General features: G+C 37.8%; 1 pseudogene; it reads right to left on the bottom strand.

The window, feature by feature from the left end:
* Positions 1–766: 766 nt before the first annotated feature.
* Positions 767–15,228, bottom strand: part of LOC108516186 (proliferation-associated protein 2G4-like) — an 80,033-nt pseudogene continuing 65,571 nt past the window's right edge.

The raw sequence follows: 15,228 nt of genomic DNA on the forward strand, positions 1-15,228 counted from the left end.
GGACGTGCCTTTATAACTGAACGCCTACAACTTTTGAAAATTGTTTGAACATACTTTTGGGTGCAGCTTTGAAAGGCAAACGGGAAAAATATGGTGAAATGGTCAATGTGTAGAGAGAAAGGAGTAAAAAAATGTGTTTATAAAAAAGGCAGAAAGAAGTGTGAAAGGAAAATAAATCTTGGGGCCCCCAAATCATTACGCTAAAGAGAAAAGTCAAGTTGGGAACTGCTTAGTGTCAACTTGCCTCCCATTCTATTCAAAGGCACCCCTCTGCTCACTGAGATCAACGCATATCTCATTGACTCCTTTGGAGAGGCTAAGCAGAAACTCAAAAGAATGCAACCATTTGTCTCTTATCTACCAGTGACTTGGAAACCTGCTCCCCATTTCGAGTCTTCCCACCTTTGCTTCAAGCTGTCCCACCTTTACAGACCAAACCCATGTTTATCTTGCATATGTTGATTGATGTCTCATGTCTCCCTAGAACATATAAAACCAAACTGTGCTCTGACTACCTTTGGCCCATGTCATCAGGACGCCCTGAAGCTGTGTCAAAGAGCACAAATCCTCAACTTTGGCAAAATAAACTTTCTAAATTATATGAAACCTGTCTCAGATTTTCAGGGTTCACAGAAAACATTAGAAATCAGTGTTATCTCATCATTATAATGTACCTATAGAGATATTGCAGCAATTCTTATAAGAGACAGTATTTAACTCAATTCTAAAACCATCTATAGTTAGGGCATAAATTAAGTATAAAGCTTCATAGTATATGCTCAGGGTTGTACACCAGTTCCTCTTCTCCAGAAATTCCAGTTCTTGAGTAACTAAACATTCAAGCACAAATGAAACTTCATTAGTTTCAAATAGTATTTAATCACATGTGTGCCAAGCACTGTACTGACTTCTGAGACCAGAAGAATGAGTTAATAAACTGTCGTCATTCCAGGATAAGTGTGAAGTCAATGACAGAGCTATGCACAGGGAAACAAAGTATAAAAACAACTAATGGATACAGCAGGGAGGTGATAACAGATTCGAGTGATAGAATGAATCAGATAAAGAAATGTGGAGGAGATGTAACCGGAAAGGAGTTTGGGATGAGAGCCCAGGCAATAGGGAACAGCATCAGGGCAAGAAACTGTTGCGTATGTTTGGGGAACTGTAGATGCAATGCAGTTTTATTTTACATAACCGCAATCATGTAAATTAAAAATAGTAAAACACAAAAGTATTAATGAAGTATGACCTTATGTACAAAATTTGAAAAGTAAAAAAATTCCCTAAACTTAAATGATTCATTTCAATGCTGACGAGCTGATAGTTTCCATTATCGCCATGTGGTCACTTTAGCTAGTAAACAGAAATAACTTCCACCCTGTGTCTGATCACAGGATGTTTACCTGCATTCACACTTCCGTAACGCTTTCAGTGACTTTCATCGTGTAACTTTGGCATTCGCCATTCTAGAATTTAAAGTATTTCCTTATGTCCTTTAACAATAAAATTGAAGTCCTCATTAAATAGTGCTGCTAGGGGTAAGGCTAAAATTCAGGCCCGAGATAATGCCTGAAAATCGATAACTTTGAAACAGGATTTAAATGCAATAAAATAACACGACGAAGTTAAAAAAAAAAACAAAAAAAACCTCTCCTTTGTTCTTTTGTAAATATAAGAGCATGTATGTTATGAAATGATAATAGATGCAATGCTAGGTCAAAGAATGTGAAAAGAAAAATAACTTATAATGGCAAAAAACCACCTGCTTCAAAATGCCCCACCAAGGTTAGATTTTTTTCCACATGGGAAAATTTTAATTTTTGCATAACAGTTTTGAATTACATAGGACTTCAGTAATTCATCACTCATGTAAGATAAAAATCCCTAGTGCTGCTGAGGCCTAAAGCATGTAACAGGAAGTTGTAGACAAGTGGCTGGAAAGGGGGGAACAAATCATGGGGGCTTCATATGTCATATAAAGTCTACGGAATTCAGCCTCTGAGTGAGAGAGATGACTGCAGTTTTTAAACTAGTGTGACATGTTCAAGTTCTTGTTCTGGGGAGATCATTCTGACACCAGTGTGGTAGAAGACAAGATTGAAGGCCAACTGGTCTGTTAGGTTACTGGTTCTGTGAGTAGATCAAAGAAGATGGAGACCTGACTATCAGTGGGGGCAGTTTTGGAGAAGCAAGCATAATTTAAGAAGCATTGAGCTAGTCAGTGAACAAATATTAAGTGAATGCCTACTATGTGCCAGCGACTATTCTTTGTCTTGAGAGGTGAAATCCATAGCACCTGGAGCTTGACGGGATGTATTGGTTATTGCACAGAGTAACTAACAATCTGCTAGGGGAAGAGGAGAAAAGGGAGAAGGCCTGTAAAGGCTATTTAGAGCAGATGGAATTTGAGTTTGATCATGAGTGATGGGGAAACTTTTCAGAGGCAGAGACTGAAGAGCAAGGGTACAGCTGGCTAAGCAGACGTAACAAGCTGAGCCAGGGCTGGCATGTTCCAGGTTGGACGGTGTGAGGCCAGCTTGTCTAATTGAATACTGGGGTCTTTCTGCTTGTGATGGGAAATGAAGCTAATCTTTAAATAAGTCATACATTGGGAAGACTTTTGAAAGGCAGGATAAGGCCTTTGGATTTTATTCAGAATGCAGTGAATGGTCACTGGGACATTTCATTTCACAACAAATTCTAGGTCATACTTAATAGAATATTTAAGAATGAGATGAAGACCATGTGCTCTAGGGTGAATTCAGCACTGTTTTAAGCAGATACTTGACTTAAAAATAAACTGTATCAGATAACAGTTATTCAATGATGTCTCTTATGCATATATAGGGTATTTTTGATAGACTGAGTCAAGTTGTTTATAACTCACACAGTGTATTATTATCTAGAACAAGATTATATACTGTCCCAAGACCTGCCTGTTTTTCTTCTATGTTAAGGACTTTGTATGGATTTGTTAGATTAAATGACAAGACAGTTTGATATAAAATCTTTTACTTTTCTAAATCACTACATTATGCTATTTTGTCTCTCATTATAAATGTCTATTTCATATCAAATGCTAGTTCCATTTCAAAGAAATCATTTGCATTAAATCAAATGTTGCATTATTCTTCCTGTTCTAAAATCATAACACAGGTATTTAATCAGAAAGAAGACATTGCCAATTTTAGAACTTTCTTGTCTTTTAATTTGCAATTTACACATTCCTGCTAATAGCTCATTCAGTCCTATGCTAATACAACTAATGATTTAACAACAGTTGGAAATCAATTTTAAGACTAAGATTGAAAAGGTATATTTATATTTCTATGCAATTTCTACCCAACAGTGTTTAGACTGGTCTGCTGCATGTACTATAGTGGCCTATACCTTTAAGCAAAAGTATCAATTATTATTTTTTAAACCTCATTCAGAACTCATTGCCTCTAGGAAGCCTTTAAGGACTAATTGTTGGCACATGTTTTTTCCTTATTCTCAGTAGCACCTCAGAATTTAGTCATTTTCTGCTTTTCTAAGTCATACCCGTTATTTAGTGGGAAACAGGCAGCTTTCATCAGTAATGTTTAAGACTAACCCCTCCCTCCACCACACAACTGCAAATACATAGAACATTTAATCACTAATAACTCCAAGAGACAATTGATAAGATAAACATATGGCAACTTGAATGTTCCTTCCGGACAAAAAATGTCTTGTCAATTATATTGAGTCCGTTACAGAACCTAAAGAGAAAGCATTTAATACATTTCTCATGCCCTCTACCAAGTTCAAGGCAATCCTGAGCTGGATCTTCAGAATTGGTTTTCGTGGGAAAGTGAGGGAGGAGAAACACTTTGGTTCCTAGGGAGCAAAACCTTTGTAACCTGCTCTGAGAGAGAGAGCTCAAAGCATTTGCGGGGAATGCTTCCAGTTATCCATGAGCTCAGGCAGTGGCCACTCCTTTGGGTTCTCCCTAGGGCTGAGGTTTCAGTGCTTCTGAAGATGGCAGCAAAATATCTCAACCATTTGTAAAATAGGCAGGCTCCTGCAGTGAAAACCGATTCTGGCTAGAAGAATGATCGAGTTAGGAAGCATGAACATGATGGGGAAGTCAGGCTGCCGCACGCCCGTGGCCCATGCTACCCCCTCACCTCTGAGCACCTCAGACATCTGAATGGAACTCAGTGGGTTATTTTGTTAGACTTTTCATTTGTGGTGTTTGGCTCTTTTTCTAGATTTATCAGAAAAGCATTTTCTTTAGCCACGTGTTCACAGGTCAATAACTACAGAGCCTTATTGATCGCTTTCTATTTTTCCCTCTATATATGATGAAAAATTCTTTACAGACCGTGTTTACTTTGGTATGTTTTGCACAAGATGTCAGTCTTTCTGCAATCCATATATAGAGAGTATATGTAATTTTTCCCTTTTAAAATCTTTTCATAAGGTGTCAATTCTGTGATCCACACAAAGAAATACTCGATGAGTGATGGAAAACTAAGATAGTGCAATCATAAAACAGCTTAAAAAATGGGCATATAACATGGCATTCTTGGGCTATGCTGTTTACAGAAAAGTCAAATATCCACATTGTAATCAAGTGGTTCACTTGAACCCATACCCATAGTGATTGGAACTATGGTTCTGTCAACCTCCATTCCAGTGACCATGGTAACACCTTCAAGCTGAGAAAATGCCGTTTTTAAAGGTAACCCAAAAGAGCCAGCAGTTAGGTAGAAGTGTTCATTGTAGTGAGCCTGTGGCATGAAGGTCCTCTCCAGTAAATGTCAGCCTGCAAACAGAAGCACTATGCTGAGCAACAGTGTCGTAGTACTACTGGAATGGTGGTAGAAGGATCTCTTTACCCCCAGACAACCATGGAAGATTGGAACCCAGGAATCCACAGAGAGAACATAAGATTTCTATCTAGAAAAAGGGAGCAAAAGAGAAAGGAAGGGAGTGGAGAGGGCAGGACTCTGTAGTTCAGGAGCCTGAAGTCTGTGCACTAGGACACCAGGAGACCTGACGCAGAGAAGAGACTAGAAATCAGCAAAAAGAAACTAAAGAACCGTCTAGTAAGCCAGTGATTTGTAACAAAGACATCTTCAAAATAAGTTGAGCATGATCTATTAGTTATCCCTGAAATATAACCTGGTCAGATACTATGCTGCAAGGACATACATATCTCTTGGGAATTACCGAAAGGGAGAGAAACACAGCCAACATCCATTCTTCCACCTTCTCCAGCGATAACCGGGCTTATCACCTCCTGTTCAGCACTCAGACTCTTTCTCTGCAGACACACCAGAAACACCGTGATCCTAGACTCCTGCTGTGGAATCCAAGGCAACTTCTAAAGAAACATCTGATTTACAACTCTTCAGCATGGGATGGCTATACAAATAAGGAGGTCTTCCAGCTGCTCTAGCCTAAGGGAACTGGATTTGGGAAAGAGAAATGACCAGTCAAGCCTCGGCAAGTCCTCTAGACCTGCGCAGGATCAGAGAGTGGATCTTTGGTGGCCTGAGAACATTTGCACTCACTTTAAAGCTGCTTGTGTTATATGCAGGCTAAATCAATACATGAAGAGTAGTACTGAGTTTAAAAACCGAAAGAATAGCCCCATGGGTATAGCCCAGGAAGAAACTTCCTTACCCGAAAGCCGGAATGAATGAAACAGGAACAGAAAGGTGGGATTTGAGGCTTCCTGGCAACAGCTCGCGGATATGATTTTGATGGACTCTCAGTTTTCCAATATAAGACTAAAACAGGGAATAAAAGGCTTGAGAGAGATGAAAGGGAAAGGAACCAGAATGCATGCACAGCCTTCTCTCTGGTTACCTCTACCAAACGAACCAGGAGAGAGGATAATTGAGGACCTCCATTTAACCATCACAGGCAAGGTTAACTTAGGCAGTCAGTGTTTACTGTAAAATATGTAACCAGTAACTGAAGTTGATGTTGACCTTGGCAGAGTTGCTTAACTACCAGTGAGACTCCTCCTTGAAGAAACTTCACTTTTTCATCCAAAAAACTGCTTTCCTTTGATCCCCAAATCCTCAGAATTTTGCAAAACGTATTTTGAATCTCAAAGGGCTATCGTTAATTAAACACATCAAACATATAAATATTCTAAAAAGGAAGTTATGGTATGGAACACATTTTGGCAAATAGCTTTGTCACCACCTACCATAATGGTTCTTCACCTTAATTCCATATCCGTATTATATGCGTACATATAGGTATGCATTCTCATTATAGAAAAATTTCTCAATTGTCTGTATATATTTTTAAATGTTAATTCCTATAAAGAATTGAAAAGTCACAGTTCAAGGGGAGTAATTACTTCAAAACAGTCTTTTAATATGTGGAAAGAATGAATCATATAAAAGAGTTCATCTCTGCTATTACTGTGTTGACTTTTGTAAAAACATGATACTCTTGTAAGTTAGATCTATGGAGACTGTAACCTAAAGCAAAGAATTTCCTTAAAATTATCAATTACAGGAAAGAGATCTTCCCATAAATTGTTAATTTACATTTTCTGTCAAATCACCTTTGCAAATGACCCCCAGGAGTCTTAAATGTTGTGAAAACATCCTCACATTCAGAATCTGCCAACCTGCAGGTAGGGAGCTTCTCAGGAAAGTGGATAGAAACCAGTTAACAGGAGGTGGAAATACTTAGGTAGACACCCTTGCTGCAGGATGACCAGGAGCCAGCATTCCTCAAAATCAAACTCCAGGTTGAATTCACTGTTTTCAGCTAAGTTGCTGCCTTCAGGTTTTTGTGGTTTAACCCAAGGATTTTCTGAGTCAGCCAGCCCCCAGATTGAGTACTTGCTGTGTATGGTGTACTCTTCTAGGTCTTTGGGAAATGAAGTAATATTTCTAACAGTTATAAAAAAATAAACAGGGTCAAGCAGGTCCTAGTTAAGAAAGAGAATTTTATTTTCCTTAGGTCTTAAGGAATCTAGATATAGAGGATTTTCGTTTGTCATAGTGAAGAAAGATGACTTTTATATTATAGAAGCAGGTTAAGAGCTAAGCAGAATATATCTTAAAGTATTCCCTAAATGAAAATGCTTTGTATCTAGTTATACATTCATCTCTGGGTCTCTCCATTTTCTTATCAATAGGCTTTAAATAAAAGTCTTATTTAAATATGTAACCTCTTTTCAATTTTGCCATGAAAAGGTATATTGGATGATAAAGAAGAAATGTCCCCAGAGGCCAAGAAAGTGTTGATGGCAGGAAAAATGAGGGGTCCTCAAGGGAAAGGTGTAGTCAGAGGATTAGAGCTGGGGATAGAAGAGTGGATTTCCCCTTCAAATGGAAAGTATTTTCCATGGCCAGCTTTCAAGGTTAGGGTTTGATTTTATTGGTTGTGGCAGTGTTTTCTTTCTTTTAATTGATTTTATATAATGTGCAGAACTGTGCTAGGTTATTGGAACATTAAACAGATAAGACCTAGGCATTTCCCTAAGGTGGTCAAGTTATGTTGATTAATTTGACTTTTTTATCAAGGAAATTTTGATTTGCAGGGCATTTGTCATGCCATTGTATCAAAATATAAAATGACCATTTTAAAATAGCAATAATATTCATAATCACACCTTACCTAATTTCTACCCCTCTTTCCAATTCTTACTCCTCCTACTCACGGGGCAGGAATGGAGCGGAGCCAAAAGTAGGAAAAGAAGCACTCATTTTTTAATTTTAAAAGTTTGAAATATAATGGCTAATCGTTAAGGCCATGTAAAACTAGCTGTTTCATTGTAACTATATCTAAATGGCTGCATGAAATTGTTTACAGGGAACTTTCTTGGCCTCCTGACTCACAGGTTTCAATAGAAATAAGAAGCTGTCAGCCAGCTTCCAGGAGGGTTTTCCCTTCCATATGGGTTTTCCAGGAGAAATGATTCAGAGCTTTGGTTTCCAGCTGGGGGAGGTGCAGTACCGTTGATACTTTTTTTTTTCAAATACTTATGTTGAAAAGTTTTGCAAATACTTATGTTGAAAAGTTAATGATTGCATCTGCTTTAAATCTAGAGCAACCTTGGAGAAGAAAGGTTTCACTCACAATTTATCTTGTTTGATTTGATCAGAATCTCAAATGAGACCAACAACTGATTCGTTGACTTGGTTGATACTTCCTAAGAGTTACTTTTGGCCAAACAGCTCTGTGCACTTCTGATTTAGAAGCTAAACTAGATTTGATCCTCTTTTAAACCTGTCACACCAAGGAATGCATTTTGACTTGTGTGTTCATGCTTGACCACACACTGAATTGTAATCAACTGCTTAGACAGTTCCTTTCAATGTAGTGAGATGTGATATCCCAAACTACTCATCGTCCCAGTGTAGAACTCTCCAAAGTATGTGCTACAGAACATTAGTGACCTGAGCTTTTAGAAACTATTCTATGAAAAACAATATATTTTTCGTTAAATGAGTGTGGAAAACCTTGGTCTAAACAATGTGGAATGGATTTATTTACTCCAGGATTTCTCGAAACTTCAAATAGTGAAGTGAGGGAAGTGAATTAGCTCTGAGTCCTAGCTTTTCCTCTTTGTAGTTTTTACCTTGAGCAAGTTATTTAATCTTTCCAAGGTTTAATATACTTACCTGTAAAATGGGGATACAAATACCTATGTCACAGAATTGGTCAGTGCATTAAATGAGATAAAATACCAAAAGCGATAATTTTTGCCATTTGTTGTCAGGTGTATTTTGTATCACTGTGTTTCTACATCATCATACAATTTAGGTTATGTTTTGGCATACCAAAATGTAGATTCAACTTTATTTTTTAAAATTTTATATATTTTGATTTACTTTTAAAGAAAGGGTCTTGCTCCGTCACCCAAGCTGGTGTGCACTGGCGTGATCATAGTTCACTATAACCTTGAACTCCTGAGCTCAAGTGATCCTCTCACCTCAGCCTCCTGAATAGCTGGGTATACAGGCATGTGTCACCACACCCTGGGTCTACAGGCAGGATCTACAGGCATGTGTCCTCTCACCTCCAGCTATTCAGGAGGCTGGGGTGAGAGGATCACTTGAGCTCAGGAGTTCAAGGTTATAGTGAACTATGATCATGCCAGTGCACGCCAGCCTGGGTGGCAGGGCAAGACCCTTCTCTAAAAGTAAATAAGAATATATAAAATTTGTTTAAAATTCTATTTAAAATCAAATTCTAATTTTAATTTGCAAACAAAGCAGAGGTATTGCTGAGCATTTAAAATTCTACTTAATCACTCTTCTGTTAGATGCCCCATTGGAAATCACACAGCAAATCTCTGGGAATTATCTGACCATTTAATGTCCATTTTTATGTGACCTTAGTATTATCTCATACTAGTCATTGATTTTTCTATTGGAATTCTATAGACCTTTAAATGGCCTTCCACTGATGATGCCAATGTGTTTTAAAATATTGGAAAGGTAAAACAGTGCTTCCTACATACAATGCATCCTCTTGCTGAGAAGCTGAATCTCATCAGAGGCCCTGATCTTTGGTCTCATATTACACTGAGTTGAGTTGCCCAGATTACTACTCAAGAGCCATCAGGATGTCTGAACTCTGGGTTTCCAGCCATTTACCATATTTATTGTCACATTATCCATCTTCATCAGGGTACAATAAACATCTCTGCAGAGGGCACTATCTTTAAAATAGTTCACGTATTGGAATCAGCTGAAGAAGAACTTGAGTAAATCATACCTTTTCTGCTCTTTAGAATCTTTCCAACCCATTTCATAATAGATCCCATTTCAGAGACAGAGAGGGCTTTATATATCCTTCAAATACTACCTTGTAAGCATGCCCTTTGGAAAGAAGAGAGAATTGTGACTACACGTAAGAAACCTAGTGATACACTATTGTTCACCTCATCGCGTTCTCTCTCCCCCATGACTGCAAACAATAGGCATTACATTTTCAGTTATTATATGAAGATTCTGAAGAATGGTAGCATATAAGTCCAATTCTTTTTTTGTACATGACTGTATTAGATATGAAACCTAGGTAAGAGCTAAATAAACTGTGTTTGTTGTTTCCTATTAGGCATATATAATAGCAAAGATGGGGTGTCTCATCTACCTGTGGGGCAAGCAGGTTATAGTCAAGATTTTCAGGGAGGCTATGGGCTCTGTGTGGCAGGATGGTGGTCCCTTCTAAGTACACAGCTTATGTCAGTCATAGTGTATTGAGGACACCACAAGTGCCTTCTATATGCCAAGCTCTAAAGAGTAGCACAAAGGACCTCTGTCCTCAAAAGTTTATTTATAATACTGGGACATTCGAATGATGAAAGGCAAAAATAAGGCAACAGATAAATGCATAGTGCATCTGCAGACACTGCAGGAAGTCAGAGGAGAAGAGATGCTAGTGGGCTGTAGACAAGCAAAATGACTTTCTTGGAAGAAAAAGTCATTGGAACGTTTGAACCAGAGTAAGATTGGGTTGGCCAAAAAGAGAAGGAAAGGATTCCTGGAAGTAGGAAAGGAGTGGCAAAGAGCAGAGTGTGAAGAACCCAGTGAAACAATTGCTGCGAGTGAAGTGAATTAAGAAAATAGCAAACGCTTTGGACAAATAGCCTAGAGCAAGTTGAAGAAAAATTCTGAATCTATAATTTGGCTTTGATGGGCAGATTATGGGCGATATTGTAGGTTCTATAGTGAAGAAATGACTGTAGGAAAACAGAGCCTCAGGAAAATGGATTGGGTAGTTTTATGCAGGAAAAGTTGGAAATGAAGAGTAAGGAGAGAGATCGCTGGGATGACGTAAGGGTGAGGTTACTGAATACTTGGATGAGGGTCAAAGGAGGTGGGTGGAGATGAGATAAACAGAGAAACATTAAAAATAATATTTTGCAATGCATGGATGATATCCTGAAATGCCTAGAAAGTGTAGTTAGTCAATGATGTGAAGAAAGTGTTACATTTGAAACGCACATGAAATGCTATAAAAGTTATGGAGTTTAGAATTGTACTTGAGTTTTAATCCCAGCTTGCTTCTTCACAACCAACAGTGATCTCAGGAAAATTATTAAATTATTTATACCTAAATTTTCCCAAATCTAAAATGAGAATAAAGTTGTTTATGTTTATTAAACAAACTAACACAGAAAATGCCCAACACTAGTAGGCACTCAAAAAACATTAGGCCTTGTTTCTCTCAGGTAATCCTAAATCATGCCACAGGGAGCTAGAAACAAGAAACTGGAAATCAGGTTTAAGTTCAGTAGCTAGAAGTGAAGTTAACCACCATCTAAAAAGAGGTGGCAGTTTGAAACGTAAGTAAGGTCCACAGTTGTGTTGAGGAAATAACTAACTAAGGAAAAGAAGAAAAGGTGCAAAAGATTTAGAGAAAACTTAAGATGAGAGAAAAAAAGGAAGCACTACATAAAAAGATGAGCAGTACATAAGTGGTGTCTTTAGTATGGTATTTAGAACCTAGTCATCAATAAGTAAAAACTAGCTGTTACTATTGTTGCTGTTATTATTGTTAGAGATGATCAAAGGTGTAAGAATGAACCCTGGCAAGAACAAAGTCATGATCATAAACTGCAGTAAACTAAGAGGTGATTCTCTGTGTCCTAAGCTGCCAAGAGATTAGGATAGGATTACAAAGTCATTTCATTCAAATGAAAGTAGTTGGCGACCAAAGTATTTGACCTTTGTAATTCTCATCTCTAGTGGAAACTCCATCTTAATTTAGGAACAAGACTATGTGATGCTCACATAGCTACCTGAACATGAATGATGCATGATTGGGTTAACCATCGCCAAAAATACCTCTCCAGCTGATACCCAACCTGCCACAGAAAGAACAAAGAATCAGTGTCCTTAAAATAAATGCAACTGGCAAGCTATTCTAACATAGAGAAAAATAGGAAATTATGAATTTTCAAAATATAATTCCCTGTGATGATTTTAATAAAGCCAAATGCCAAATACTGGCTTTCCCTTTTGTTGGAAAATGAATAAACAGTTTTGCAATGACCTGGAGGCTTGGATAGAGAGAATAAATAAATTATTGACACATGAAGAGTAGACAATTCTCCATCCACTGTTGAGCTTTTCATTTTTTTGTGGAGCAGATGGTCCAAATAAAGCAGCCAAAAATAACAGGTGGGTTTTATTACATTAAGCCACTGAAAATACTAAGCATCTACAGTTTAAGTCATGTTCAAAATATTAAGCCTTAAAATAACTTTTTGAAAATTGTCTTTCATATTTGTAAGACACCTTTGTCCATCATTGATGATATCAAAGCACAGGGACCAAAGCATATATGAAAACATTTTTAGGGACAACAGGGGAAAGGCAGATAGGAAGAAACAGCTGCTCTTCATAGAAATGGTTTTACATGGGGTTGTTAAACCATGTGGATAAACTCTAACTGAAATGGATAACATCACCTCTTCTGGGGCCAAGCAAAGCTTGAGTCTAAGTCATTGCTATCCTAAGTCTGCTGGTTTCGCATGTCCTACACATCACCATTCAACATGTGAACAGCAACTACAAAGAACTCAAATACATTATTCCTCCTGTAATTTGTCAAATGCATAACTTTAATTAGAATTCAAATTCCAATCCAATAACACCTAAGCTATATGCTATGTATGTGCTTTTTAAGGTATATTTTCACAACTCACGGAAGGAAAAAAAGAGTCTGCAAGGTGGGAAGAGATAAGAGAAAATACATTGCCTGGTTCCTCAACAGAAGAGATAGTGTAGCTAACACTGTTCAGAGGTGGTTGTTGTTGTTGTTGTTGTTGTTGTTGTTGTTGTTGTTGTTTGTATAGTATTCCTTATAAATTAAACACATTTGATGACTAGTTTTAAAAATAAAAATCATGTCTTCTTACCATCCTTCTCCGATCTCCCACTTCCCTGGAATAACTACCATTAACGTTTTCAAGAGTAACCTTCAGAATCTGAGCATGTACTTTGACAGTTGAAATGCTCAAACCATTAAGCCTACAATGAATTTTAAGAATCTTTTACATTTATAAAACATCTTCATCCCTATTGAATAATTTAAAACCATAGGCACCTGCCTGGGTATGAAGCATGAATTATAAAAAATGGGATTATGTCTCCATGGACTCAATGTTTGAAACTTGCTCTAAAAAAATTTCAACATTGCTTCATGGATCACTTTTACATGTACATGGAGATCTACTTTTCTTTAGGTATATCCCAGTTTATTTGATTATTCCCCAAAGGATAGGTATTTGTTACCTTCAAATGTCACTAACATAAAGCTCCAATTAATACCTTTGCTTATGTATGCTCTTACTTGTGCAATCACACAAGTATTTCTAAAAAACTTATTGTTGGAGGAAGCCTGGATAGATCAAAGATTTTGTGGATTTTTATTTCAATACCTCTTAGAATACCCATTTTCAAAACTTCCTCAATTTTCTTTTACTTTCAACAAGTCATACTACATATTTTCGTCTTTAAATCTCAAGTCCCTATTTATTTAGGAGACATTGATGCCTCTTATTCTTTCACCTCAGGTTGGCTGCATTTGAGAATCACTTAAGAATCACATACTTTTGCTGATCATATATGGGACAGGGAAGAGGATCTGGTGAAAGATAAAACAGTTTAAACTGTAAGACGTGAGCTCAGATAAATATTGGCATTGTCACTGGGACATGGAAGTAGTAGTAATTAGGAGTAATAGTGTATATTTCATTGATAACTCATTTGATATGTAAATATGCCTTTTGGGCTTTGATTGTCAAAAATTCTATCATATGTAAGCTCAATATGAATACAGATGTTTGTAAAAGAAAATATAGGAGGTGGGTATGTGGTGGTGGTGTGGGTTAAGAGATCATTTCTGCCTGACATAAAAAAGGAAAGGTGTGACAAGTTATTATTATGGTAGTTGGGATAAGCCTATATATACGAGAATAAGCACAGGAATGAGAAAAATAAAGAAATCGATCCTTTAAGAAGATCCTGAAGAACTGGAAATAAGAGCACTTTTTGATATGCAGAATACAGAGATGGCAACTAGCTATGAGTGTCAATGAGCTATCTCAGGCCTTGTCTCCCAAGAATCAAATTATATTACATGAAAATAGACAGTGGAATTGCGGGAGAGGCAGACTAGAATTAGAAAGCACAGCAAGTAAGGTCTGAGTAGGACCAGCCTCACAGCAGGGGACATGAGAAGGAGAATCTGGAACTCAGAAGATCTGGAACTTGGAAGATTCTTCAGTTGCTTAATGCAATAGTCCGGTGCATCTGGACTCTGAGGAGTGTCTGCAATGTGATTTATTTTATACAGGTTTTAGACTCAGTGCAGCAAACATAGAACTGTCCCCAAATGGTGAGCAACTGAAGCCAAGAAGGGTCACGTCACTCAGCTCTACTGAGGAAAGAAAAGCCAGACCTGGAGCACACTACGTTGACTCAAATAAGTTCAATGAACTTATTTTCCCTTAGCTAGGATCTCACTTCCAGACCCACAGAATACTTCCTTTTTGTAAGTAATATTAGCATCGAGGCTAGAGGATATTAAGTATTGTTGGCTTATGTTTTCCTAGTGTAGACTGAGTATTTTGTGGTTTTGCAGATACGTGTACAGACACACAGTTGTCCATGTGTATCCCAATTTAAAGCTATACAGAAAATTAAATGAGGAACAGACTATGGGGTCTTTGATTGTCCTTCTCATCAAACTTGCATCCCAACAACTTCAGGCCTGCTGCAGCTAGTTATTCTTGGTGAGTCAAGGTGACTGAGTTCCCAAGAGTTATTTTGGTCCATATGGAGTACCATTGTATTCTTCCCATGTTTACGCTTTCTCCAGGTGTTCAATAAAATGATTGGTCCTTCTGAGACTGGCTTGTTTCACTAGCCAGTGCCTTGCAGATTCATCCACGTTGTCACACATGATAGGAATTCCTTTCTTAAGACCACATAACATCCCATTGTATGTGTATATCTCATTTCATGTGGCCTAAAACAGTTCAACTCACAGAAGCAGAGAGTAGAATGGTAGGTGCCAGGGACTGATGGGAGGGAAAGATGGAGAATTGCTCCAGAGGTGTAAAGTTTCAGATATCCAAGATGAGTAAGTTCTAGAGGTCTGCTGAACAATCTTGAAGTATACTTCACCATACTGCATCATGGACTTAAAAGGTTTGTTCAGGCCGGGCGCAGTGGTTCACGCCTGTAATCCCAGCACTTTGGA

This window comes from Rhinopithecus bieti, unplaced genomic scaffold (assembly GCF_001698545.2).
Source record: "Rhinopithecus bieti isolate Rb0 unplaced genomic scaffold, ASM169854v2 scaffold_35900, whole genome shotgun sequence".
Classification (NCBI taxonomy): Eukaryota; Metazoa; Chordata; class Mammalia; order Primates; family Cercopithecidae; genus Rhinopithecus; species Rhinopithecus bieti.